The sequence below is a fragment of the Pleurodeles waltl genome, unplaced genomic scaffold (assembly GCF_031143425.1).
Source record: "Pleurodeles waltl isolate 20211129_DDA unplaced genomic scaffold, aPleWal1.hap1.20221129 scaffold_39, whole genome shotgun sequence".
Lineage (NCBI taxonomy): Eukaryota > Metazoa > Chordata > Amphibia > Caudata > Salamandridae > Pleurodeles > Pleurodeles waltl.
In genome coordinates this window covers 6,484,653-6,512,031 of record NW_027150097.1, presented here as the reverse complement: position 1 = coordinate 6,512,031, position 27,379 = coordinate 6,484,653, and the positions used below count along the sequence as shown (strand labels likewise).

The 27,379-nt window shown below is 45.5% G+C and overlaps 7 non-coding genes across 7 annotated transcripts; all 7 read right to left on the bottom strand.

Moving 5' to 3' along the window:
* Window positions 1–2,629: 2,629 nt before the first annotated feature.
* TRNAL-CAG (transfer RNA leucine (anticodon CAG)) lies at window positions 2,630–2,712 on the bottom strand. Its single transcript has one exon. It is a non-coding gene; the product is annotated as a tRNA-Leu (tRNA).
* Window positions 2,713–5,056: 2,344 nt separating this feature from the next.
* TRNAL-CAG (transfer RNA leucine (anticodon CAG)) lies at window positions 5,057–5,139 on the bottom strand. The gene has a single exon. It is a non-coding gene; the product is annotated as a tRNA-Leu (tRNA).
* A 4,528-nt stretch (window positions 5,140–9,667) lies between these two features.
* Window positions 9,668–9,750, bottom strand: TRNAL-CAG (transfer RNA leucine (anticodon CAG)). Its single transcript has one exon. It is a non-coding gene; the product is annotated as a tRNA-Leu (tRNA).
* Window positions 9,751–16,220: 6,470 nt separating this feature from the next.
* On the bottom strand, window positions 16,221–16,303 carry TRNAL-UAG (transfer RNA leucine (anticodon UAG)). The gene has a single exon. It is a non-coding gene; the product is annotated as a tRNA-Leu (tRNA).
* A 1,131-nt stretch (window positions 16,304–17,434) lies between these two features.
* On the bottom strand, window positions 17,435–17,517 carry TRNAL-CAG (transfer RNA leucine (anticodon CAG)). The gene has a single exon. It is a non-coding gene; the product is annotated as a tRNA-Leu (tRNA).
* Window positions 17,518–22,043: 4,526 nt separating this feature from the next.
* On the bottom strand, window positions 22,044–22,126 carry TRNAL-CAG (transfer RNA leucine (anticodon CAG)). Its single transcript has one exon. It is a non-coding gene; the product is annotated as a tRNA-Leu (tRNA).
* A 2,346-nt stretch (window positions 22,127–24,472) lies between these two features.
* TRNAL-CAG (transfer RNA leucine (anticodon CAG)) lies at window positions 24,473–24,555 on the bottom strand. Its single transcript has one exon. It is a non-coding gene; the product is annotated as a tRNA-Leu (tRNA).
* Window positions 24,556–27,379: the final 2,824 nt, after the last annotated feature.

Here is a 27,379-nt window from a genome sequence, read left to right as displayed (position 1 = left end):
GCCCCTCTATCACGATTTGTTGAAGATGCTGTGATTTCCCGCTTTACCGATTTACTGCGATTTAGCCAACTTCAGGCAATTAGTGCAAGCAACGGACAATAGATCTTATCGATAATTTACAGAAACTGTTGACATTGTTTTTGATAAGGGTGCTTGGAAAAAAAAAGTCCAAAAATGTATCCACCTCGCAAAAGACACTTGTCAGAAGTGGGATTCGAACCCACGCCTCCAAAGACGACTGCGATCTGAACGCAGCGCCTTAGACCACTCGGCCATCCAGACACTCTTGAGACTCCACTGATGGCTCAATTTCCAGCTTATAAACCAAAATGAGTGCCATGTACTGAGTGAATGTTGTTTAATGTCCTCTGTATTTTCAATTCCAGACCTTCCTGCTCAGGGAAACAGTGGGATCTGAAGCTGATGAAGGAGAGAGGATGGATCATCCTGACAGTGGATCCGGTGGTGACTGCTACTAATTCTCAATCACCTACTACATGGGGTGTGGACTTGCAGAATTTTGAGCCAGTGCATATGGCCGGTGGTGACTGCTACTAATTCTCAATCATCTACTACAGGGGGTGTGGACATGCAGAATTTGGAGCCAGTTCAAGATTCAGATTAGGAGGTGCCTGGCTCCATACCAATCAACTCAGTGCCTCTGAGACAAGGACTTGAACGGTACAGTTTGAGTCCTCGACCGCCATGCTCAATGCGGCTGCAAGGATTCGGGGTGGATTGACTGAATGTGGTATTTATTGTTGTGTACTATTCTTGTATACTGGATTAGTATAGTATCTTTTTTTTGAGCAGCTATGTTTGTTTTGTATTGGTTAATGAGAAATGTTGTGTTCGTCATGGGCACGCCCATGATGCACACCAAGGGAGGTAGGGAGTGTTAGTCTCCCCCGAGTTTTGGAGTTGGATGGTAGGTGCGGTGATGTGGAATCGGAGAGAATAAAAGGTAGGGGAAGGTGTTCCTCGTGGCTAAAGACTCCATATTATTCTTTGTGTATTTATTTAAACTTCTCTGCAAAACAGGCACTGTGTGTGCAAGACGCAACACCCCCACCCCTCCCATCCCCTGAATACAGAAGTTAAAAACCAGCTGTGATTGGGACGCAGGGGACCCTGGTGCCACTGAACCTTCTGCACTGTGAACCTGCTGAACTATTGACAGCTGCGCTTTTGATACGTAGGGTCGAAACCTTTATCTCGGCCCCTCTATCACGATTTGTTAAAGATGCTGTGATTTCCTGCTTTACCGATTTATTGCGATTTAGCCAACTTCAGGCAATTAGTGCAAGCAACGGAAAATAGATCTTATCGATAATTTACAGAAACTGTTGACATTGTTTTTGATACGGTGCTTGGGAAAAAAAAGTCCAAAAATGTATCCACCTCGCAAAATACACTAGTCAGAAGTGGGATTTGAACCCACAACTCCAAAGGAGGCTGCGACCTGAACACAGCGCCTTCGACCACTCAGCCATCCTGACACTCTTCACACTGCCCTCATGGCTCAATTTCGAGCATATAAACCAAAATGAGTGCCATGTACTGAGTGAATGTTGTTTAATGTCCTCTGTATTTTCAATTCCAGACCTTCCTGCTCAGGGAAACAGTGGGATCTGAAGCTGATGAAGGAGAGAGGATGGATCATCCTGACAGTGAATCCGGTGGTGACTGCTACTAATTCTCAATCATCGACTACATGGGGTGTGGAAATGCAGAAGTTTGAGCCAGTGCACATGGCCGGTGGTGACTGCTACTAATTCTCAATCATCTACTACAAGGGGTGTGGACATGCAGAATTTGGAGCCAGTTCAAGATTCAGATCAGGAGGTGCCTGGCTCCATACCAATCAACTCAGTGCCTCTGAGATAAGGACTTGAACGGTACAGTTTGAGTCCTCGACCGCCATGCTCAACGCGGCTGCAAGGATTCGGGGTGGATTGACTGAATGTGGCATTTCTTGTTGTGTACTATTCTTGTATACTGGATTAGTATAGTATCTTTTTTTTGAGCAGCTATGTTTGTTTTGTATTGGTTAAGGAGAACTGTTGTGTTCGTCATGGGCACGCCTATGATGCACACCAAGGGAGGTAGGGAGTGTTAGTCTCCCCCGAGTTTTGGAGTTGGATGGTAGGCGCGGTGACGTGGAACCGGAGAGAATAAAAGGTCAGGGAAGGTGTTCCTCATGGCCAATGACTCTATATTATTCTCTGTGTATTTATTAAAACTTATCTGCGAAACAGGCACCGTGTGTGCACGATGCAACACACCCCTCCCATGCCCTGAATACAGAAGTTAAAAACCAGCTGTGATTGGGACGCAGGGGACCCTGGTGCCACTGAACCTTCTGCACTGTGAACCTGCTGAACTATTGACAGCTGCGGTCTTGATATGTAGGGTCGAAACCTTTATCTCTGCCCCTCTATCACGATTTGTTGAAGATGCTGTGATTTCCCGCTTTACCGATTTACTGCGATTTAGCCAACTTCAGGAAATTAGTGCAAGCAACGGACAATAGATCTTATCGATAATTTACAGAAACTGTTGACATTGTTTTTGATACGGGTGCTTGGAAAAAAAAGTCCAAAAATGTATCCACCTCGCAAAAGACACTTGTCAGAAGTGGGATTCGAACCCACGTCTCCAAAGGAGACTGCAACCTGAACGCAGCGCCTTAGACCACTCGGCCATCCTGACACTCTTGACATTCCACTGATGGCTCAATTTCCAGCTTATAAACCAAAATGAGTGCCATGTACTGAGTGAATGTTGTTTAATGTCCTCTGTATTTTCAATTCCAGACCTTCCTGCTCAGGGAAACAGTGGGATCTGAAGCTGATGAAGGAGAGAGGATGGATCATCCTGACAGTGAATCCGGTGGTGACTGCTACTAATTCTCAATCATCGACTACATGGGGTGTGGACATGCTGAATTTTGAGCCAGTGCACATGGCCGGGGGTGACTGCTACTAATTCTCAATCATCTACTACAGGGGGTGTGGACATGCAGAATTTGGAGCCAGTTCAAGATTCAGATCAGGAGGTGCCTGGCTCCATACCAATCAACTCAGTGCCTCTGAGACAAGGACTTGAACGGTACAGTTTGAGTCCTCGACCGCCATGCTCAACGCGGCTGCAAGGATTCGGGGTGGATTGACTGAATGTGGCATTTCTTGTTGTGTGTTATTCTTGAATACTGGATTAGTATAGTATCTTTTTTTTGAGCAGCTATGTTTGTTTTGTATTGGTTAAGGAGAAATGTTATGTTCGTCATGGGCACGCCTATGATGCACACCAAGGGAGGTAGGGAGTGTTAGTCTCCCCCGAGTTTTGGAGTTGGATGGTAGGCGCAGTGACGTGGAACCGGAGAGAATAAAAGGTCAGGGAAGGTGTTCCTCGTGGCCAATGACTCTATATTATTCTCTGTGTATTTATTAAAACTTATCTGCGAAACAGGCACCGTGTGTGCACGATGCAACACACCCCTCCCATGCCCTGAATACAGAAGTTAAAAACCAGCTGTGATTGGGACGCAGGGGACCCTGGTGCCACTGAACCTTCTGCACTGTGAACCTGCTGAACTATTGACAGCTGCGCTCATGATATGTAGGGTTGAAACCTTTATCTCTGCCCCTCTATCACGATTTGTTGAAGATGCTGTGATTTCCCGCTTTACCGATTTACTGCGATTTAGCCAACTTCAGGAAATTAGTGCAAGCAACGGACAATAGATCTTATCGATAATTTACAGAAACTGTTGACATTGTTTTTGATACGGGTGCTTGGAAAAAAAAGTCCAAAAATGTATCCACCTCGCAAAAGACACTTCTCAGAAGTGGGATTCGAACCCACGCCTCCAAAGGAGACTGCTACCTGAACGCAGCGCCTTAGACCACTTGGCCATCCTGACACTCTTGACACTGCACTGATGGCTTAATTTCCAGCTTATAAACCAAAATGAGTGCCATGTACTGAGTGAATGTTGTTTAATGTCCTCTGTATTTTCAATTCCAGACCTTCTTGCTCAGGGAAACAGTGGGATCTGAAGCTGATGAAGGAGAGAGGATGGATCATCCTGACAGTGAATCCGGTGGTGACTGCTACTAATTCTCAATCATCTACTACATGGGGTGTGGACATGCTGAATTTTGAGCCAGTGCACATGGCCGGTGGTGACTGCTACTAATTCTCAATCATCTACTACAGGGGGTGTGGACATGCAGAATTTGGAGCCAGTTCAAGATTCAGATCAGGAGGTGCCTGGCTCCATACCAATCAACTCAGTGCCTCTGAGACAAGGACTTGAATGGTACAGTTTGAGTCCTCGACCGCCATGCTCAACGCGGCTGCAAGGATTCGGGGTGGATTGACTGAATGTGGCATTTCTTGTTGTGTACTATTCTTGTATACTGGATTAGTATAGTATCTTTTTTTTGAGCAGCTATGTTTGTTTTGTATTGGTTAAGGAGAAATGTTGTGTTCGTCATGGGCACGCCTATGATGCACACCAAGGGAGGTAGGGAGTGTTAGTCTCCCCCGAGTTTTGGAGTTGGATGGTAGGCGCGGTGACGTGGAACCGGAGAGAATAAAAGGTCAGGGAAGGTGTTCCTCGTGGCCAATGAATCTATATTATTCTCTGTGTATTTATTAAAACTTATCTGCGAAACAGGCACCGTGTGTGCACAATGCAACACACCCCTCCCATGCCCTGAATACAGAAGTTAAAAACCAGCTGTGATTGGGACGCAGGGGACCCTGGTGCCACTGAACCTTCTGCACTGTGAACCTGCTGAACTATTGACAGCTGCGCTCTTGATATGTAGGGTCGAAACCTTTATCTCTGCCCCTCTATCACGATTTGTTGAAGATGCTGTGATTTCCCGCTTTACAGATTTACTGCGATTTAGCCAACTTCAGGAAATTAGTGCAAGCAACGGACAATAGATCTTATCGATAATTTACAGAAACTGTTGACATTGTTTTTGATACGGGTGCTTGGAAAAAAAAAGTCCAAAAATGTATCCACCTCGCAAAAGACACTTGTCAGAAGTGGGATTCGAACCCACGCCTCCAAAGGAGACTGCGATCTGAACGCAGCGCCTTAGAACACTCGGCCATCCTGACACTCTTGACACTGCACTGATGGCTCAATTTCCAGCTTATAAACCAAAATGAGTGCCATGTACTGAGTGAATGTTGTTTAATGTCCTCTGTATTTTCAATTCCAGACCTTCCTGCTCAGGGAAACAGTGGGATCTGAAGCTGATGAAGGAGAGAGGATGGATCATCCTGACAGTGAATCCGGTGGTGACTGCTACTAATTCTCAATCATCGACTACTTGGGGTGTGGACATGCAGAAGTTTGAACCAGTGCACATGGCCGGTGGTGACTGCTACTAATTCTCAATCATCTACTACAAGGGGTGTGGACATGCAGAATTTGGAGCCAGTTCAAGATTCAGATCAGGAGGTGCCTGGCTCCATACCAATCAACTCAGTGCCTCTGAGACAAGGACTTGAACGGTACAGTTTGAGTCCTCGACCGCCATGCTCAACGCGGCTGCAAGGATTCGGAGTGGATTGACTGAATGTGGCATTTCTTGTTGTGTACTATTCTTGCATACTGGATTAGTATAGTATCTTTTTTTTTGAGCAGCTATGTTTGTTTTGTGAATGTTATTTAATGTCCTCTGTATTTTCAATTCCAGACCTTCCTGCTCAGGGAAACAGTGGGATCTGAAGCTGATGAAGGAGAGAGGATGGATCATCCTGACAGTGGATCCGGTGGTGACTGCTACTAATTCTCAATCATCTACTACATGGGGTGTGGACTTGCAGAATTTTGAGCCAGTGCATATGGCCGGTGGTGACTGCTACTAATTCTCAATCATCTACTACAGGGGGTGTGGACATGCAGAATTTGGAGCCAGTTCAAGATTCAGATCAGGAGGTGCCTGGCTCCATACCAATCAACTCAGTGCCTCTGAGACAAGGACTTGAACGGTACAGTTTGAGTCCTCGACCGCCATGCTCAACGCGGCTGCAAGGATTCGGGGAGGATTGACTGAATGTGGTATTTATTGTTGTGTACTATTCTTGTATACTGGATTAGTATAGTATCTTTTTTTTGAGTAGCTATGTTTGTTTTGTATTGGTTAAGGAGAAATGTTGTGTTCGTCATGGGCACGCCCATGATGCACACCAAGGGAGGTAGGGAGTGTTAGTCTCCCCCGAGTTTTGGAGTTGGATGGTAGGTGCGGTGATGTGGAATCGGAGAGAATAAAAGGTAGGGCAAGGTGTTCCTCGTGGCTAAAGACTCCATATTATTCTTTGTGTATTTATTAAAACTTCTCTGCAAAACAGGCACTGTGTGTGCAAGACGCAACACCCCCACCCCTCCCATCCCCTGAATACAGAATTTAAAAAACCAGCTGTGATTGGGACGCAGGGGACCCTGGTGCCACTGAACCTTTGGCATTGTGAACCTGCTGAACTATTGACAGCTGCGCTTTTGATATGTAGGGTCGAAACCTTTATCTCGGCCCCTCTATCACGATTTGTTAAAGATGCTGTGATTTCCTGCTTTACCGATTTACTGCGATTTAGCCAACTTCAGGAAATTAGTGCAAGCAACGGACAATAGATCTTATCGATAATTTACAGAAACTGTTGACATTGTTTTTGATACGGGTGCTTGGAAAAAAAAAGTCCAAAAATGTATCCACCTCGCAAAAGACACTCATCAGAAGTGGGATTTGAACCCACACCTCGAAAGGAGACTGTGACCTAAATGCAGCGCCTTAGACCACTTGGCCATCCTGACACTCTTGACACTGCACTGATGGCTCAATTTCCAGCTTATAAACCAAAATGAGTGCCATGTACTGAGTGAATGTTGTTTAATGTCCTCTGTATTTTCAATTCCAGACCTTCCTGCTCAGGGAAACAGTGGGATCTGAAGCTGATGAAGGACAGAGGATGGATCATCCTGACAGTGGATCCGGTGGTGATTGCTACTAATTCTCAATCATCTACTACATGGGGTGTGGACATGCTGAATTTTGAGCCAGTGCACATGGCCGGTGGTGACTGCTACTAATTCTCAATCATCTACTACAGGGGTTGTGGACATGCAGAATTTGGAGCCAGTTCAAGATTCAGATCAGGAGGTGCCTGGCTCCATACCAATCAACTCAGTGCCTCTGAGACAAGGACTTGAACAGTACAGTTTGAGTCCTCGAACGCCATGCTCAACGCGGCTGCAAGGATTCGGGGTGGATTGACTGAATGTGGCATTTCTTGTTGTGTACTATTCTTGTATACTGGATTAGTATAGTATCTTTTTTTTGAGCAGCTATGTTTGTTTTGTGAATGTTATTTAATGTCCTCTGTATTTTCAATTCCAGACCTTCCTGCTCAGGGAAACAGTGGGATCTGAAGCTGATGAAGGAGAGAGGATGGATCATCCTGACAGTGGATCCGGTGGTGACTGCTACTAATTCTCAATCATCTACTACATGGGGTGTGGACTTGCAGAATTTTGAGCCAGTGCATATGGCCGGTGGTGACTGCTACTAATTCTCAATCATCTACTACAGGGGGTGTTGACATGCAGAATTTGGAGCCAGTTCAAGATTCAGATCAGGAGGTGCCTGGCTCCATACCAATCAACTCAGTGCCTCTGAGACAAGGACTTGAACGGTACAGTTTGAGTCCTCGACCGCCATGCTCAACGCGGCTGCAAGGATTCGGGGAGGATTGACTGAATGTGGTATTTATTGTTGTGTACTATTCTTGTATACTGGATTAGTATAGTATCTTTTTTTTGAGTAGCTATGTTTGTTTTGTATTGGTTAAGGAGAAATGTTGTGTTCGTCATGGGCACGCCCATGATGCACACCAAGGGAGGTAGGGAGTGTTAGTCTCCCCCGAGTTTTGGAGTTGGATGGTAGGTGCGGTGATGTGGAATCGGAGAGAATAAAAGGTAGGGGAAGGTGTTCCTCGTGGCTAAAGACTCCATATTATTCTTTGTGTATTTATTAAAACTTCTCTGCAAAACAGGCACTGTGTGTGCAAGACGCAACACCCCCACCCCTCCCATCCCCTGAATACAGAATTTAAAAAACCAGCTGTGATTGGGACGCAGGGGACCCTGGTGCCACTGAACCTTCGGCATTGTGAACCTGCTGAACTATTGACAGCTGCGCTTTTGATATGTAGGGTCGAAACCTTTATCTCGGCCCCTCTATCACGATTTGTTAAAGATGCTGTGATTTCCTGCTTTACCGATTTACTGCGATTTAGCCAACTTCAGGAAATTAGTGCAAGCAACGGACAATAGATCTTATCGATAATTTACAGAAACTGTTGACATTGTTTTTGATACGGGTGCTTGGAAAAAAAAAGTCCAAAAATGTATCCACCTCGCAAAAGACACTCATCAGAAGTGGGATTCGAACCCACACCTCAAAAGGAGACTGTGACCTAAATGCAGCGCCTTAGACCACTTGGCCATCCTGACACTCTTGACACTGCACTGATGGCTCAATTTCCAGCTTATAAACCAAAATGAGTGCCATGTACTGAGTGAATGTTGTTTAATGTCCTCTGTATTTTCAATTCCAGACCTTCCTGCTCAGGGAAACAGTGGGATCTAAAGCTGATGAAGGAGAGAGGATGGATCATCCTGACAGTGGATCCGGTGGTGATTGCTACTAATTCTCAATCATCTACTACATGGGGTGTGGACATGCTGAATTTTGAGCCACTGCACATGGCCGGTGGTGACTGCTACTAATTCTCAATCATCTACTACAGGGGTTGTGGACATGCAGAATTTGGAGCCAGTTCAAGATTCAGATCAGGAGGTGCCTGGCTCCATACCAATCAACTCAGTGCCTCTGAGACAAGGACTTGAACAGTACAGTTTGAGTCCTCGACCGCCATGCTCAACGCGGCTGCAAGGATTCGGGGTGGATTGACTGAATGTGGCATTTCTTGTTGTGTACTATTCTTGTATACTGGATTAGTATAGTATCTTTTTTTTGAGCAGCTATGTTTGTTTTGTATTGGTTAAGGAGAAATGTTGTGTTCGTCATGGGCACACCTATGATGCACACCAAGGGAGGTAGGGAGTGTTAGTCTCCCCCGAGTTTTGGAGTTGGATGGTAGGCGCGGTGACGTGGAACCGGAGAGAATAAAAGGCCAGGGAAGGTGTTCCTCGTGGCCAATGACTCTATATTATTCTCTGTGTATTTATTAAAACTTATCTGCGAAATAGGCACCATGTGTGCACGATGCAACACACCCCTCCCATGCCCTGAATACAGAAGTTAAAAAACAGCTGTGATTGGGACGCAGGGGACCCTGGTGCCACTGAACCTTCTGCACTGTGAACCTGCTGAACTATTGACAGCTGCGCTCTTGATATGTAGGGTCAAAACCTTTATCTCTGCTCCTCTATCACGATTTGTTGAAGATGCTGTGATTTCCCGCTTTACTGATTTACTGCGATTTAGCCAACTTCAGGAAATTAGTGCAAGCAACGGACAATAGATCTTATCGATAATTTACAGAAACTGTTGACATTGTTTTTGATACGGGTGCTTGGAAAAAAAAAGTCAAAAAATGTATCCACCTCGCAAAAGACACTTGTCAGAAGTGGGATTCGAACCCACGCCTCCAAATGAGACTGCGACCTGAACGCAGTGCCTTAGACCACTCGGCCATCCTGACACTCGTGACACTGCACTGATGGCTCAATTTCCAGCTTATAAACCAAAATGAGTGCCATGTACTGAGTGAATGTTGTTTAATGTCCTCTGTATTTTCAATTCCAGACCTTCCTGCTCAGGGAAACAGTGGGATCTGAAGCTGATGAAGGAGAGAGGATGGATCATCCTGACAGTGGATCCGGTGGTGACTGCTACTAATTCTCAATCATCTACTACATGGGGTGTGGACATGCTGAATTTTGAGCCAGTGCACATGGCCGGTGATGACTGCTACTAATTCTCAATCATCTACTACAGGGGGTGTGGACATGCAGAATTTGGAGCCAGTTCATGATTCAGATCAGGAGGTGCCTGGCTCCATACCAATCAACTCAGTGCCTCTGAGACAAGGACTTGAACGGTACAGATTGAGTCCTCGACTGCCATGCTCAACGCGGCTGCAAGGATTCAGGGTGGATTGACTGAATGTGGCATTTCTTGTTGTGTACTATTCTTGTATACTGGTTTAGTATAGTATCTTTTTTTTGAGCAGCTATGTTTGTTTTGTATTGGTTAAGGAGAAATGTTGTGTTCGTCATGGGCACGCCTATGATGCACACCAAGGGAGGTAGGGAGTGTTAGTCTCCCCCAAGCTTTGGAGTTGGATGGTAGGCGCGGTGACGTGGAACCGGAGAGAATAAAAGGTCATGGAAGGTGTTCCTCATGGCCAATGACTCTATATTATTCTCTGTGTATTTATTAAAACTTATTTGCGAAACAGGCACTGTGTGTGCACGATGCAACACACCCCTCCCGTGCCCTGAATACAGAAGTTAAAAACCAGCTGTGATTGGGACGCAGGGGACCCTGGTGCCACTGAACCTTCTGCACTGTGAACCTGCTGAACTATTGACAGCTGTGCTCTTGATATGTAGGGTCGAAACCTTTATCTCGGCCCCTCTATCACGATTTGTTGAAGATGCTGTGATTTCCTGCTTTACCGATTTACTGCGATGTAGCCAACTTCAGGCAATTAGTGCAAGCAACGGACAATAGATCTTATCGATAATTTACAGAAACTGTTGACATTGTTTTTGATAAGGGTGCTTGGAAAAAAAAAGTCCAAAAATGTATCCAGCTTGCAAAAGACACTTGTCAGAAGAGGGGTTTGAACCCACATCTCCAAGGGAGACTGTGACCTGAATGGAGCACCTTGGACCACCCGGCCATCCTGACACTCTTGACACCAGACTGATGACTCAATTTCCAGCTTATAAACCAAAATGAGTGCCATGTACTGAGTGAATGTTATTTAATGTCCTCTGTATTTTCAATTCCAGACCTTCCTGCTCAGGGAAACAGTGGGATCTGAAGCTGATGAAGGAGAGAGGATGGATCATCCTGACAGTGGACCCTGTGGTGACTGCTACTAATTCTCAATCATCTACTACATGGGGTGTGGACTTGCAGAATTTTGAGCCAGTGCATATGGCCGGTGGTGACTGCTACTAATTCTCAATCATCTACTACAGGGGGTGTGGACATGCAGAATTTGGAGCCAGTTCAAGATTCAGATCAGGAGGTGCCTGGCTCCATACCAATCAACTCAGTGCCTCTGAGACAAGGACTTGAACGGTACAGTTTGAGTCCTCGACCGCCATGCTCAACGCGGCTGCAAGGATTCGGGGTGGATTGACTGAATGTGGCATTTCTTGTTGTGTACTATTCTTGTATACTGGATTAGTATAGTATCTTTTTTTTGAGCAGCTATGTTTGTTTTGTGAATGTTATTTAATGTCCTCTGTATTTTCAATTCCAGACCTTCCTGCTCAGGGAAACAGTGGGATCTGAAGCTGATGAAGGAGAGAGGATGGATCATCCTGACAGTGGATCCGGTGGTGACTGCTACTAATTCTCAATCATCTGCTACATGGGGTGTGGACTTGCAGAATTTTGAGCCAGTGCATATGGCCGGTGGTGACTGCTACTAATTCTCAATCATCTACTACAGGGGGTGTTGACATGCAGAATTTGGAGCCAGTTCAAGATTCAGATCAGGAGGTGCCTGGCTCCATACCAATCAACTCAGTGCCTCTGAGACAAGGACTTGAACGGTACAGTTTGAGTCCTCGACCGCCATGCTCAACGCGGCTGCAAGGATTCGGGGAGGATTGACTGAATGTGGTATTTATTGTTGTGTACTATTCTTGTATACTGGATTAGTATAGTATCTTTTTTTTGAGTAGCTATGTTTGTTTTGTATTGGTTAAGGAGAAATGTTGTGTTTGTCATGGGCACGCCCATGATGCACACCAAGGGAGGTAGGGAGTGTTAGTCTCCCCGAGTTTTGGAGTTGGATGGTAGGTGCGGTGATGTGGAATCGGAGAGAATAAAAGGTAGGGGAAGGTGTTCCTCGTGGCTAAAGACTCCATATTATTCTTTGTGTATTTATTAAAACTTCTCTGCAAAACAGGCACTGTGTGTGCAAGACGCAACACCCCCACCCCTCCCATCCCCTGAATACAGAATTTAAAAAACCAGCTGTGATTGGGACGCAGGGGACCCTGGTGCCACTGAACCTTCGGCATTGTGAACCTGCTGAACTATTGACAGCTGCGCTTTTGATATGTAGGGTCGAAACCTTTATCTCGGCCCCTCTATCACGATTTGTTAAAGATGCTGTGATTTCCTGCTTTACCGATTTACTGCGATTTAGCCAACTTCAGGAAATTAGTGCAAGCAACGGACAATAGATCTTATCGATAATTTACAGAAACTGTTGACATTGTTTTTGATACGGGTGCTTGGAAAAAAAAAGTCCAAAAATGTATCCACCTCGCAAAAGACACTCATCAGAAGTGGGATTCAAACCCACACCTCGAAAGGAGACTGTGACCTAAATGCAGCGCCTTAGACCACTTGGCCATCCTGACACTCTTGACACTGCACTGATGGCTCAATTTCCAGCTTATAAACCAAAATGAGTGCCATGTACTGAGTGAATGTTGTTTAATGTCCTCTGTATTTTCAATTCCAGACCTTCCTGCTCAGGGAAACAGTGGGATCTGAAGCTGATGAAGGAGAGAGGATGGATCATCCTGACAGTGGATCCGGTGGTGATTGCTACTAATTCTCAATCATCTACTACATGGGGTGTGGACATGCTGAATTTTGAGCCACTGCACATGGCCGGTGGTGACTGCTACTAATTCTCAATCATCTACTACAGGGGTTGTGGACATGCAGAATTTGGAGCCAGTTCAAGATTCAGATCAGGAGGTGCCTGGCTCCATACCAATCAACTCAGTGCCTCTGAGACAAGGACTTGAACAGTACAGTTTGAGTCCTCGACCGCCATGCTCAACGCGGCTGCAAGGATTCGGGGTGGATTGACTGAATGTGGCATTTCTTGTTGTGTACTATTCTTGTATACTGGATTAGTTTAGTATCTTTTTTTTGAGCAGCTATGTTTGTTTTGTATTGGTTAAGGAGAAATGTTGTGTTCGTCATGGGCACACCTATGATGCACACCAAGGGAGGTAGGGAGTGTTAGTCTCCCCCGAGTTTTGGAGTTGGATGGTAGGCGCGGTGACGTGGAACCGGAGAGAATAAAAGGCCAGGGAAGGTGTTCCTCGTGGCCAATGACTCTTTATTATTCTCTGTGTATTTATTAAAACTTATCTGCGAAATAGGCACCATGTGTGCACGATGCAACACACCCCTCCCATGCCCTGAATACAGAAGTTAAAAAACAGCTGTGATTGGGACGCAGGGGACCCTGGTGCCACTGAACCTTCTGCACTGTGAACCTGCTGAACTATTGACAGCTGCGCTCTTGATATGTAGGGTCAAAACCTTTATCTCTGCTCCTCTATCACGATTTGTTGAAGATGCTGTGATTTCCCGCTTTACTGATTTTCTGCGATTTAGCCAACTTCAGGAAATTAGTGCAAGCAACGGACAATAGATCTTATCGATAATTTACAGAAACTGTTGACATTGTTTTTGATACGGGTGCTTGGAAAAAAAAAGTCAAAAAATGTATCCACCTCGCAAAAGACACTTGTCAGAAGTGGGATTCCAACCCACGCCTCCAAATGAGACTGCAACCTGAACGCAGTGCCTTAGACCACTCGGCCATCCTGACACTCGTGACACTGCACTGATGGCTCAATTTCCAGCTTATAAACCAAAATGAGTGCCATGTACTGAGTGAATGTTGTTTAATGTCCTCTGTATTTTCAATTCCAGACCTTCCTGCTCAGGGAAACAGTGGGATCTGAAGCTGATGAAGGAGAGAGGATGGATCATCCTGACAGTGGATCCGGTGGTGACTGCTACTAATTCTCAATCATCTACTACATGGGGTGTGGACATGCTGAATTTTGAGCCAGTGCACATGGCCGGTGGTGACTGCTACTAATTCTCAATCATCTACTACAGGGGGTGTGGACATGCAGAATTTGGAGCCAGTTCAAGATTCAGATCAGGAGGTGCCTGGCTCCATACCAATCAACTCAGTGCCTCTGAGACAAGGACTTGAACGGTACAGATTGAGTCCTCGACTGCCATGCTCAACGCGGCTGCAAGGATTCAGGGTGGATTGACTGAATGTGGCATTTCTTGTTGTGTACTATTCTTGTATACTGGTTTAGTATAGTATCTTTTTTTTGAGCAGCTATGTTTGTTTTGTATTGGTTAAGGAGAAATGTTGTGTTCGTCATGGGCACGCCTATGATGCACACCAAGGGAGGTAGGGAGTGTTAGTCTCCCCCAAGCTTTGGAGTTGGATGGTAGGCGCGGTGACGTGGAACCGGAGAGAATAAAAGGTCATGGAAGGTGTTCCTCGTGGCCAATGACTCTATATTATTCTCTGTGTATTTATTAAAACTTATTTGCGAAACAGGCACTGTGTGTGCACGATGCAACACACCCCTCCCGTGCCCTGAATACAGAAGTTAAAAACCAGCTGTGATTGGGACGCAGGGGACCCTGGTGCCACTGAACCTTCTGCACTGTGAACCTGCTGAACTATTGACAGCTGTGCTTTTGATATGTAGGGTCGAAACCTTTATCTCGGCCCCTCTATCACGATTTGTTGAAGATGCTGTGATTTCCTGCTTTACCGATTTACTGCGATGTAGCCAACTTCAGGCAATTAGTGCAAGCAACGGACAATAGATCTTATCGATAATTTACAGAAACTGTTGACATTGTTTTTGATAAGGGTGCTTGGAAAAAAAAAGTCCAAAAATGTATCCAGCTTGCAAAAGACACTTGTCAGAAGAGGGGTTTGAACCCACATCTCCAAGGGAGACTGTGACCTGAATGGAGCACCTTCGACCACGCGGCCATCCTGACACTCTTGACACCAGACTGATGACTCAATTTCCAGCTTATAAACCAAAATGAGTGCCATGTACTGAGTGAATGTTATTTAATGTCCTCTGTATTTTCAATTCCAGACCTTCCTGCTCAGTGAAACAGTGGGATCTGAAGCTGATGAAGGAGAGAGGATGGATCATCCTGACAGTGGACCCTGTGGTGACTGCTACTAATTCTCAATCATCTACTACATGGGGTGTGGACTTGCAGAATTTTGAGCCAGTGCATATGGCCGGTGGTGACTGCTACTAATTCTCAATCATCTACTACAGGGGGTGTGGACATGCAGAATTTGGAGCCAGTTCAAGATTCAGATCAGGAGGTGCCTGGCTCCATACCAATCAACTCAGTGCCTCTGAGACAAGGACTTGAACGGTACAGTTTGAGTCCTCGACCGCCATGCTCAACGCGGCTGCAAGGATTCGTGGTGGATTGACTGAATGTGGTATTTATTGTTGTGTACTATTCTTGTATACTGGATTAGTATAGCATCTATTTTTTGAGCAGCTATGTTTGTTTTGTATTGGTTAAGGAGAAATGCTGTGTTCGTCATGGGCACGCCCATGATGCACACCAAGGGAGGTAGGGAGTGTTAGTCTCCCCCGAGTTTTGGAGTTGGATGGTAGGTGCGGTGATGTGGAATCGGAGAGAATAAAAGGTAGGGGAAGGTGTTCCTCGTGGCTAAAGACTCCATATTATTCTTTGTGTATTTATTAAAACTTCTCTGCAAAACAGGCACCGTGTGTGCACGATGCAACACACCCCTCCCATGCCCTGAATACAGAAGTTAAAAACCAGCTGTGATTGGGACGCAGGGGACCCTGGTGCCACTGAACCTTCTGCACTGTGATCCTGCTGAACTATTGACAGCTGCGCTCTTGATATGTAGGGTCGAAACCTTTATCTCTGCCCCTCTATCACGATTTGCTGAAGATGCTGTGATTTCCCGCTTTACCGATTTACTGCGATTTAGCCAACTTCAGGAAATTAGTGCAAGCAACGGACAATAGATCTTATCGATAATTTACAGAAACTGTTGACATTGTTTTTGATACGGGTGCTTGGAAAAAAAAAGTCCAAAAATGTATCCACCTCGCAAAAGACACTTGTCAGAAGTGGGATTCGAACCCACACCTCGAAAGAAGACTGCGACCTAAACGCAGCGCCTTAGACCACTCGGCCATCCTGACACTCTTGACACTGCACTGATGGCTTAATTTCCAGCTTATAAACCAAAATGAGTGCCATGTACTGAGTGAATGTTGTTTAATGTCCTCTGTATTTTCAATTCCAGACCTTCCTGCTCAGGGAAACAGTGGGATCTGAAGCTGATGAAGGAGAGAGGATGGATCATCCTGACAGTGAATCCGGTGGTGACTGCTACTAATTCTCAATCATCTACTACATGGGGTGTGGACATGCTGAATTTTGAGCCAGTGCACATGGCCGGTGGTGACTGCTACTAATTCTCAATCATCTACTACAGGGGGTGTGGACATGCAGAATTTGGAGCCAGTTCAAGATTCAGATCAGGAGGTGCCTGGCTCCATACCAATCAACTCAGTGCCTCTGAGACAAGGACTTGAATGGTACAGTTTGAGTCCTCGACCGCCATGCTCAACGCGGCTGCAAGGATTCGGGGTGGATTGACTGAATGTGGCATTTCTTGTTGTGTACTATTCTTGTATACTGGATTAGTATAGTATCTTTTTTTTGAGCAGCTATGTTTGTTTTGTATTGGTTAAGGAGAAATGTTGTGTTCGTCATGGGCACGCCTATGATGCACACCAAGGGAGGTAGGGAGTGTTAGTCTCCCCCGAGTTTTGGAGTTGGATGGTAGGCGCGGTGACGTGGAACCGGAGAGAATAAAAGGTCAGGGAAGGTGTTCCTCGTGGCCAATGAATCTATATTATTCTCTGTGTATTTATTAAAACTTATCTGCGAAACAGGCACCGTGTGTGCACAATGCAACACACCCCTCCCATGCCCTGAATACAGAAGTTAAAAACCAGCTGTGATTGGGACGCAGGGGACCCTGGTGCCACTGAACCTTCTGCACTGTGAACCTGCTGAACTATTGACAGCTGCGCTCTTGATATGTAGGGTCGAAACCTTTATCTCTGCCCCTCTATCACGATTTGTTGAAGATGCTGTGATTTCCCGCTTTACCGATTTACTGCGATTTAGCCAACTTCAGGAAATTAGTGCAAGCAACGGACAATAGATCTTATCGATAATTTACAGAAACTGTTGACATTGTTTTTGATACGGGTGCTTGGAAAAAAAAAGTCCAAAAATGTATCCACCTCGCAAAAGACACTTGTCAGAAGTGGGATTCGAACCCACGCCTCCAAAGGAGACTGCGACCTGAACGCAGCACCTTAGACCACTCGGCCACCCTGACACTCTTGACACTGCACTGATGGCTCAATTTCCAGCTTATAAACCAAAATGAGTGCCATGTACTGAGTGAATGTTGTTTAATGTCCTCTGTATTTTCAATTCCAGACCTTCCTGCTCAGGGAAACAGTGGGATCTGAAGCTGATGAAAGAGAGAGGATGGATCATCCTGACAGTGAATCCGGTGGTGACTGCTACTAATTCTCAATCATCGACTACTTGGGGTGTGGACATGCAGAAGTTTGAACCAGTGCACATGGCCGGTGGTGACTGCTACTAATTCTCAATCATCTACTACAAGGGGTGTGGACATGCAGAATTTGGAGCCAGTTCAAGATTCAGATCAGGAGGTGCCTGGCTCCATACCAATCAACTCAGTGCCTCTGAGCAAGGACTTGAACGGTACAGTTTGAGTCCTCGACCGCCATGTTCAACGCGGCTGCAAGGATTCGGGGTGGATTGACTGAATGTGGCATTTCTTGTTGTGTACTATTCTTGTATACTGGATTAGTATAGTATCTTTTTTTTGAGCAGCTATGTTTGTTTTGTGAATGTTATTTAATGTCCTCTGTATTTTCAATTCCAGACCTTCCTGCTCAGGGAAACAGTGGGATCTGAAGCTGATGAAGGAGAGAGGATGGATCATCCTGACAGTGGATCCGGTGGTGACTGCTACTAATTCTCAATCATCTACTACATGGGGTGTGGACTTGCAGAATTTTGAGCCAGTGCATATGGCCGGTGGTGACTGCTACTAATTCTCAATCATCTACTACAGGGGGTGTGGACATGCAGAATTTGGAGCCAGTTCAAGATTCAGATCAGGAGGTGCCTGGCTCCATACCAATCAACTCAGTGCCTCTGAGACAAGGACTTGAACGGTACAGTTAGAGTCCTCGACCGCCATGCTCAACCCGGCTGCAAGGATTCGGGGAGGATTGACTGAATGTGGTATTTATTGTTGTGTACTATTCTTGTATACTGGATTAGTATAGTATCTTTTTTTTGAGTAGCTATGTTTGTTTTGTATTGGTTAAGGAGAAATGTTGTGTTCGTCATGGGCACGCCCATGATGCACACCAAGGGAGGTAGGGAGTGTTAGTCTCCCCCGAGTTTTGGAGTTGGATGGTAGGTGCGGTGATGTGGAATCGGAGAGAATAAAAGGTAGGGGAAGGTGTTCCTCGTGGCTAAAGACTCCAAATTATTCTTTGTGTATTTATTAAAACTTCTCTGCAAAACAGGCACTGTGTGTGCAAGACGCAACACCCCCACCCCTCCCATCCCCTGAATACAGAATTTAAAAAAACAGCTGTGATTGGGACGCAGGGGACCCTGGTGCCACTGAACCTTTGGCATTGTGAACCTGCTGAACTATTGACAGCTGCGCTTTTGATATGTAGGGTCGAAACCTTTATCTCGGCCCCTCTATCACGATTTGTTAAAGATGCTGTGATTTCCTGCTTTACCGATTTACTGCGATTTAGCCAACTTCAGGAAATTAGTGCAAGCAACGGACAATAGATCTTATCGATAATTTACAGAAACTGTTGACATTGTTTTTGATACGGGTGCTTGGAAAAAAAAAGTCCAAAAATGTATCCACCTCGCAAAAGACACTCATCAGAAGTGGGATTCGAACCCACACCTCGAAAGGAGACTGTGATCTAAATGCAGCGCTTTAGACCACTTGGCCATCCTGACACTCTTGACACTGCACTGATGGCTCAATTTCCAGCTTATAAACCAAAATGAGTGCCATGTACTGAGTGAATGTTGTTTAATGTCCTCTGTATTTTCAATTCCAGACCTTTCTGCTCACGGAAACAGTGGGATCTGAAGCTGATGAAGGAGAGAGGATGGATCATCCTGACAGTGGATCCGGTGGTGATTGCTACTAATTCTCAATCATCTACTACATGGGGTGTGGACATGCTGAATTTTGAGCCAGTGCACATGGCCGGTGGTGACTGCTACTAATTCTCAATCATCTACTACAGGGGTTGTGGACATGCAGAATTTGGAGCCAGTTCAAGATTCAGATCAGGAGGTGCCTGGCTCCATACCAATCAACTCAGTGCCTCTGAGACAAGGACTTGAACAGTACAGTTTGAGTCCTCGACCGCCATGCTCAACGCGGCTGCAAGGATTCGGGGTGGATTGACTGAATGTGGCATTTCTTGTTGTGTACTATTCTTGTATACTAGATTAGTATAGTATCTTTTTTTTGAGCAGCTATGTTTGTTTTGTGAATGTTATTTAATGTCCTCTGTATTTTCAATTCAATACCTTCCTGCTCAGGGAAACAGTGGGATCTGAAGCTGATGAAGGAGAGAGGATGGATCATCCTGACAGTGGATCCGGTGGTGACTGCTACTAATTCTCAATCATCTACTACATGGGGTGTGGACTTGCAGAATTTTGAGCCAGTGCATATGGCCGGTGGTGACTGCTACTAATTCTCAATCATCTACTACAGGGGGTGTTGACATGCAGAATTTGGAGCCAGTTCAAGATTCAGATCAGGAGGTGTCTGGCTCCATACCAATCAACTCAGTGCCTCTGAGACAAGGACTTGAACGGTACAGTTTGAGTCCTCGACCGCCATGCTCAACGCGGCTGCAAGGATTCGGGGAGGATTGACTGAATGTGGTATTTATTGTTGTGTACTATTCTTGTATACTGGATTAGTATAGTATCTTTTTTTTGAGTAGCTATGTTTGTTTTGTATTGGTTAAGGAGAAATGTTGTGTTCGTCATGGGCACGCCCATGATGCACACCAAGGGAGGTAGGGAGTGTTAGTCTCCCCCGAGTTTTGGAGTTGGATGGTAGGTGCGGTGATGTGGAATCGGAGAGAATAAAAGGTAGGGGAAGGTGTTCCTCGTGGCTAAAGACTCCATATTATTCTTTGTGTATTTATTAAAACTTCTCTGCAAAACAGGCACTGTGTGTGCAAGACGCAACACCCCCACCCCTCCCATCCCCTGAATACAGAATTTAAAAAACCAGCTGTGATTGGGACGCAGGGGACTCTGGTGCCACTGAACCTTCGGCATTGTGAACCTGCTGAACTATTGACAGCTGCGCTTTTGATATGTAGGGTCGAAACCTTTATCTCGGCCCCTCTATCACGATTTGTTAAAGATGCTGTGATTTCCTGCTTTACCGATTTACTGCGATTTAGCCAACTTCAGGAAATTAGTGCAAGCAACGGACAATAGATCTTATCGATAATTTACAGAAACTGTTGACATTGTTTTTGATACGGGTGCTTGGAAAAAAAAAGTCCAAAAATGTATCCACCTCGCAAAAGACACTCATCAGAAGTGGGATTCGAACCCACACCTCGAAAGGAGACTGTGACCTAAATGCAGCGCCTTAGACCACTTGGCCATTCTGACACTCTTGACACTGCACTGATGGCTCAATTTCCAGCTTATAAACCAAAATGAGTGCCATGTACTGAGTGAATGTTGTTTAATGTCCTCTGTATTTTCAATTCCAGACCTTCCTGCTCAGGGAAACAGTGGGATCTGAAGCTGATGAAGGAGAGAGGATGGATCATCCTGACAGTGGATCCGGTGGTGATTGCTACTAATTCTCAATCATCTACTACATGGGGTGTGGACATGCTGAATTTTGAGCCACTGCACATGGCCGGTGGTGACTGCTACTAATTCTCAATCATCTACTACAGGGGTTGTGGACATGCAGAATTTGGAGCCAGTTCAAGATTCAGATCAGGAGGTGCCTGGCTCCATACCAATCAACTCAGTGCCTCTGAGACAAGGACTTGAACAGTACAGTTTGAGTCCTCGACCGCCATGCTCAACGCGGCTGCAAGGATTCGGGGTGGATTGACTGAATGTGGCATTTCTTGTTGTGTACTATTCTTGTATACTGGATTAGTATAGTATCTTTTTTTTGAGCAGCTATGTTTGTTTTGTATTGGTTAAGGAGAAATGTTGTGTTCGTCATGGGCACGCCTATGATGCACACCAAGGGAGGTAGGGAGTGTTAATCTCCCCCGAGTTTTGGAGTTGGATGGTAGGCGCGGTGACGTGGAACCGGAGAGAATAAAAGGCCAGGGAAGGTGTTCATCGTGGCCAATGACTCTATATTTTTCTCTGTGTATTTATTAAAACTTATCTGCGAAATAGGCACCATGTGTGCACGATGCAACACACCCCTCCCATGCCCTGAATACAGAAGTTAAAAAACAGCTGTGATTGGGACGCAGGGGACCCTGGTGCCACTGAACCTTCTGCACTGTGAACCTGCTGAACTATTGACAGCTGCGCTCTTGATATGTAGGGTCAAAACCTTTATCTCTGCTCCTCTATCACGATTTGTTGAAGATGCTGTGATTTCCCACTTTACTGATTTACTGCGATTTAGCCAACTTCAGGAAATTAGTGCAAGCAACGGACAATAGATCTTATCGATAATTTACAGAAACTGTTGACATTGTTTTTGATACGGGTGCTTGGAAAAAAAAAGTCAAAAAATGTATCCACCTCGCAAAAGACACTTGTCAGAAGTGGGATTTGAACCCACGCCTCCAAATGAGACTGCGACCTGAACGCAGTGCCTTAGACCACTCGGCCATCCTGACACTCGTGACACTGCACTGATGGCTCAATTTCCAGCTTATAAACCAAAATTAGTGCCATGTACTGAGTGAATGTTGTTTAATGTCCTCTGTATTTTCAATTCCAGACCTTCCTGCTCAGGGAAACAGTGGGATCTGAAGCTGATGAAGGAGAGAGGATGGATCATCCTGACAGTGGATCCGGTGGTGACTGCTACTTATTCTCAATCATCTACTACATGGGGTGTGGACATGCTGAATTTTGAGCCATTGCACATGGCCGGTGGTGACTGCTACTAATTCTCAATCATCTACTACAGGGGGTGTGGACATGCAGAATTTGGAGCCAGTTCAAGATTCAGATCAGGAGGTGCCTGGCTCCATACCAATCAACTCAGTGCCTCTGAGACAAGGACTTGAACGGTACAGATTGAGTCCTCGACTGCCATGCTCAACGCGGCTGCAAGGATTCAGGGTGGATTGACTGAATGTGGCATTTCTTGTTGTGTACTATTCTTGTATACTGGTTTAGTATAGTATCTTTTTTTTGAGCAGCTATGTTTGTTTTGTATTGGTTAAGGAGAAATGTTGTGTTCGTCATGGGCACGCCTATGATGCACACCAAGGGAGGTAGGGAGTGTTAGTCTCCCCCAAGCTTTGGAGTTGGATGGTAGGCGCGGTGACGTGGAACCGGAGAGAATAAAAGGTCATGGAAGGTGTTCCTCGTGGCCAATGACTCTATATTATTCTCTGTGTATTTATTAAAACTTATTTGCGAAACAGGCACTGTGTGTGCACGATGCAACACACCCCTCCCGTGCCCTGAATACAGAAGTTAAAAACCAGCTGTGATTGGGACGCAGGGGACCCTGGTGCCACTGAACCTTCTGCACTGTGAACCTGCTGAACTATTGACAGCTGTGCTTTTGATATGTAGGGTCGAAACCTTTATCTCGGCCCCTCTATCACGATTTGTTGAAGATGCTGTGATTTCCTGCTTTACCGATTTACTGCGATGTAGCCAACTTCAGGCAATTAGTGCAAGCAACGGACAATAGATCTTATCGATAATTTACAGAAACTGTTGACATTGTTTTTGATAAGGGTGCTTGGAAAAAAAAAGTCCAAAAATGTATCCAGCTTGCAAAAGACACTTGTCAGAAGAGGGGTTTGAACCCACATCTCCAAGGGAGACTGTGAACTGAATGGAGCACCTTGGACCACCCGGACATCCTGACACTCTTGACACCAGACTGATGACTCAATTTCCAGCTTATAAACCAAAATGAGTGCCATGTACTGAGTGAATGTTATTTAATGTCCTCTGTATTTTCAATTCCAGACCTTCCTGCTCAGGGAAACAGTGGGATCTGAAGCTGATGAAGGAGAGAGGATGGATCATCCTGACAGTGGACCCTGTGGTGACTGCTACTAATTCTCAATCATCTACTACATGGGGTGTGGACTTGCAGAATTTTGAGCCAGTGCATATGGCCGGTGGTGACTGCTACTAATTCTCAATCATCTACTACAGGGGGTGTGGACATGCAGAATTTGGAGCCAGTTCAAGATTCAGATCAGGAGGTGCCTGGCTCCATACCAATCAACTCAGTGCCTCTGAGACAAGGACTTGAACGGTACAGTTTGAGTCCTCGACCGCCATGCTCAACGCGGCTGCAAGGATTCGGGGTGGATTGACTGAATGTGGTACTTATTGTTGTGTACTATTCTTGTATACTGGATTAGTATAGTATCTTTTTTTTGAGCAGCTATGTTTGTTTTGTATTGGTTAAGGAGAAATGTTGTGTTCGTCATGGGCACGCCCATGATGCACACCAAGGGAGGTAGGGAGTGTTAGTCTCCCCCGAGTTTTGGAGTTGGATGGTAGGTGCGGTGATGTGGAATCGGAGAGAATAAAAGGTAGGGGAAGGTGTTCCTCGTGGCTAAAGACTCCATATTATTCTTTGTGTATTTATTAAAACTTCTCTGCAAAACAGGCACCGTGTATGCACGATGCAACACACCCCTCCCATGCCCTGAATACAGAAGTTAAAAACCAGCTGTGATTGGGACGCAGGGGACCCTGGTGCCACTGAACCTTCTGCACTGTGAACCTGCTGAACTATTGACAGCTGCGCTCTTGATATGTAGGGTCGAAACCTTTATCTCTGCCCCTCTATCACGATTTGTTGAAGATGCTGTGATTTCCCGCTTTACCGATTTACTGCGATTTAGCCAACTTCAGGAAATTAGTGCAAGCAACGGACAATAGATCTTATCGATAATTTACAGAAACTGTTGACATTGTTTTTGATACGGGTGCTTGGAAAAAAAAGAGTCCAAAAATGTATCCACCTCGCAAAAGACACTTGTCAGAAGTGGGATTTGAACCCACGCCTCCAAATGAGACTGCGACCTGAACGCAGTGCCTTAGACCACTCGGCCATCCTGACACTCGTGACACTGCACTGATGGCTCAATTTACAGCTTATAAACCAAAATGAGTGCCATGTACTGAGTGAATGTTGTTTAATGTCCTCTGTATTTTCAATTCCAGACCTTCCTGCTCAGGGAAACAGTGGGATCTGAAGCTGATGAAGGAGAGAGGATGGATCATCCTGACAGTGGATCCGGTGGTGACTGCTACTAATTCTCAATCATCTATTACATGGGGTGTGGACATGCTGAATTTTGAGCCAGTGCACATGGCCGGTGGTGACTGCTACTAATTCTCAATCATCTACTACAGGGGGTGTGGACATGCAGAATTTGGAGCCAGTTCAAGATTCAGATCAGGAGGTGCCTGGCTCCATACCAATCAACTCAGTGCCTCTGAGACAAGGACTTGAATGGTACAGTTTGAGTCCTCGACTGCCATGCTCAACGCGGCTCCAAGGATTCGGGGTGGATTGACTGAATGTGGAATTTCTTGTTGTGTACTATTCTTGTATACTGGTTTAGTATAGTATCTTTTTTTTTAGCAGCTATGTTTGTTTTGTATTGGTTAAGGAGAAATGTTGTGTTCGTCATGGGCACGCCTATGATGCACACCAAGGGAGGTAGGGAGTGTTAGTCTCCCCCAAGTTTTGGAGATGGATGGTAGGCACGGTGACGTGGAACCGGAGAGAATAAAAGGTCATGGAAGGTGTTCCTCGTGGCCAATGACTCTATATTATTCTCTGTGTATTTATTAAAACTTATTTGCGAAACAGGCACTGTGTGTGCACGATGCAACACACCCCTCCCATGCCCAGAATACAGAAGTTAAAAACCAGCTGTGATTGGGACGCAGGGGACCCTGGTGCCACTGAACCTTCTGCACTGTGAACCTGCTGAACTATGGACAGCTGTGCTTTTGATATGTAGGGTCGAAACCTTTATCTCGGCCCCTCTATCACGATTTGTTGAAGATGCTGTGATTTCCTGCTTTACCGATTTACTGCGATTTAGCCAACTTCAGGCAATTAGTGCAAGCAACGGACAATAGTTCTTATCGATAATTTACAGAAACTGTTGACATTGTTTTTGATAAGGGTGCTTGGAAAAAAAAGTCCAAAAATGTATCCACCTCACAAAGACACTTGTCAGAAGATGGGTTTCAACCCACGTCTCCAAGGGAGACTGTGACCTGAATGCAGCACCTTAGACCACCCGGCCATCCTGACACTCTTGACACCAGACTGATGGCTCAATTTTCAGCTTATAAACCAAAATGAGTGCCATGTACTGAGTGAATGTTATTTAATGTCCTCTGTATTTTCAATTCCAGACCTTCCTGCTCAGGGAAACAGTGGGATCTGAAGCTGATGAAGGAGAGAGGATGGATCATCCTGACAGTGGACCCTGTGGTGGCTGCTACTAATTCTCAATCATCTACTACATGGGGTGTGGACTTGCAGAATTTTGAGCCAGTGCATATGGCCGGTGGTGACTGCTACTAATTCTCAAACATCTACTACAGGGGGTGTGGACATGCAGAATTTGGAGCCAGTTCAAGATTCAGATCAGGAGGTGCCTGGCTCCATACCAATCAACTCAGTGCCTCTGAGACAAGGACTTGAACGGTACAGTTTGAGTCCTCGACCGCCATGCTCAACGCGGCTGCAAGGATTCGGGGTGGATTGACTGAATGTGGTATTTATTGTTGTGTACTATTTTTGTATACTAGATTAGTATAGTATCTTTTTTTTGAGCAGCTATGTTTGTTTTGTATTGGTTAAGGAGAAATGTTGTGTTCGTCATGGGCACGCCCATGATGCACACCAAGGGAGGTAGGGAGTGTTAGTCTCCCCCGAGTTTTGGAGTTGGATGGTAGGTGCGGTGATGTGGAATCGGAGAGAATAAAAGGTAGGGCAAGGTGTTCCTCGTGGCCAAAGACTCCATATTATTCTTTGTGTATTTATTAAAACTTCTCTGCAAAACAGGCACTGTGTGTGCACGACGCCACACCCCCACCCCTCCCATCCCCTGAATACAGAAGTTAAAAACCAGGTCTGATTGGGACGCAGGGGACACTGGTGCCACTGAACCTTCTGCACTGTGAACCTGCTGAACTATTGACAGCTGCGCTTTTGATATGTAGGGTCGAAACCTTTATCTCGGCCCCTCTATCACGATTTGTTGAAGATGCTGTGAATTCCTGCTTTACCGATTTACTGCGATTTAGCCAACTTCAGGCAATTAGTGCAAGCAACGGAAAATAGATCTTATCGATAATTTACAGAAACTGTTGACATTGTTTTTGATACGGTGCTTGGGAAAAAAAAGTCCAAAAATGTATCCACCTCGCAAAATACACTTGTCAGAAGTGGGATTTGAACCCACACCTCCAAGGGAGGCTGTGACCTGAACGCAGCGCCTTAGACCACTTGGCCATCCTGACACTCTTCACACTTCGCTCATGGCTCAATTTCGAGCGTATAAACCAAAATGAGTGCCATGTACTGAGTGAATGTTATTTAATGTCCTCTGTATTTTCAATTCCAGACCTTCCTGCTCAGGGAAACAGTGGGATCTGAAGCTGATGAAGGAGAGGATGGATCATCCTGACAGTGGATCCGGTGGTGACTGCTACTAATTCTCAATCATCTACTACATGGGGTGTGGACATGCTGAATTTTGAGCCAGTGCACATGGCCGGTGGTGACTGCTACTAATTCTCAATCATCTACTACAGGGGGTGTGGACATGCAGAATTTGGAGCCAGTTCAAGATTCAGATCAGGAGGTGCCTGGCTCCATACCAATCAACTCAGTGCCTCTGAGACAAGGACTTGAA